We start from the raw sequence: 1,345 nt of genomic DNA, 5'->3' as shown, positions 1-1,345 counted from the left end.
CATTCGGTCGCGTTTTTCAAAGTATTCGAAAATATACCTAAAAAAATACATAACTTTTCATCAACATTATTATTTTGAAAGATTGTATTTTTACTCTTGGAAAAAATTAGAGAGCTAGAATTTAAAAAAATTTTTTCTATAAAATAAATTCCTAATTATTAAAAAAAAATTGAATACGCTTCATTTAACAGAAAAAATATTTAAAATTCTAAACCGAAAAAAATCTCTAATTAATCATTAAACGAAACGAAGAAAAATAAAGAATATTATCATTAATATAAAACATCATTTATATTTAATTTTTCAATGTTTATTATAAATTTTATTATAGAAAAAAAAGAAAAAATTGTCGATATTCGTTTTTTAATTATTATATATACAAGGTAGAAAATTTTAGGAGTAATAATTTAATGAAAAATTATATTCAATGTTACAATTTAATGTGTTTAAAAACATTAAAAAATAATTTTCTGTCTCCAAAAGATGATAATATGCCGATAAGATATATCTCCTGTAAGATAGAATTTTTTATGTTGCTATTGCACAAGTGAGTTGTTGAAACGTGTTATTTCTTATCAACTCGTGATCTTACATTTAAATTCGAGATTATTATCACATTAAAGCAAACGTTTAAGCTTGATGTTGAAAAATCGGTTTATGTTATCTGTCGTAAAGTTCACCTCTAATTTATTAATCCATTGCAAATGAAGGAATGCAACTTGCGGGATTCTTTTTCGCAGAAAACATTTAAAAGGACTTTTTTTCTTCATTTCAAACGCGCTTTTATATTAAAAACAATTATAATATGTAAAAATGTATATAAAAACGTATAAAAAAGTATAAAAGAATATTAAAAAGTATATAAAAAATTTTTGGAAATCTAGTCATTTTTTAACTCAATTTTATTTAGAAAATAATCGAAAAAAATGTGAATGTAAAAGAAAAAAAAATTTTTAAATATATAGTTTTTGGAAAAAATGTAAATAATTTGAAAGGAAAAATAAAGGAAAATAAAAGAAATAATGCAAAATAGAAACAAAATAAAAAAATAAATCAAAATAAAAACCAAATAAGACAAAAAAAAATTTTTAAATACAAATAAGAAAAAAAGTAGAAAGAAATGAAAAGAGAAATTGATTTTTTACAGTAGAAAAATAAGAAAAAAAATATAAAACAAGGAAACTAAAAATAAATAAAAAAAAAATAAAACGAAAAGATTTTTTTTTCTAATAAAAAGAAGAAAAAGAGTTACAGATTTTTTAGAGTAGAAAAATAAATCAAAGAAATATAAAATAAAAATACAAAGAAGGAAAAAAAATTAAAAAATACAAAAAAGGAAAAGAGA

This window comes from Leptopilina heterotoma, unplaced genomic scaffold (assembly GCF_015476425.1).
Source record: "Leptopilina heterotoma isolate Lh14 unplaced genomic scaffold, ASM1547642v1 Lhet_10, whole genome shotgun sequence".
NCBI classification, from domain to species: domain Eukaryota; kingdom Metazoa; phylum Arthropoda; class Insecta; order Hymenoptera; family Figitidae; genus Leptopilina; species Leptopilina heterotoma.
The sequence above is the reverse complement of the archived record's forward strand: the minus strand, read 5'-3'. Positions refer to the sequence as shown.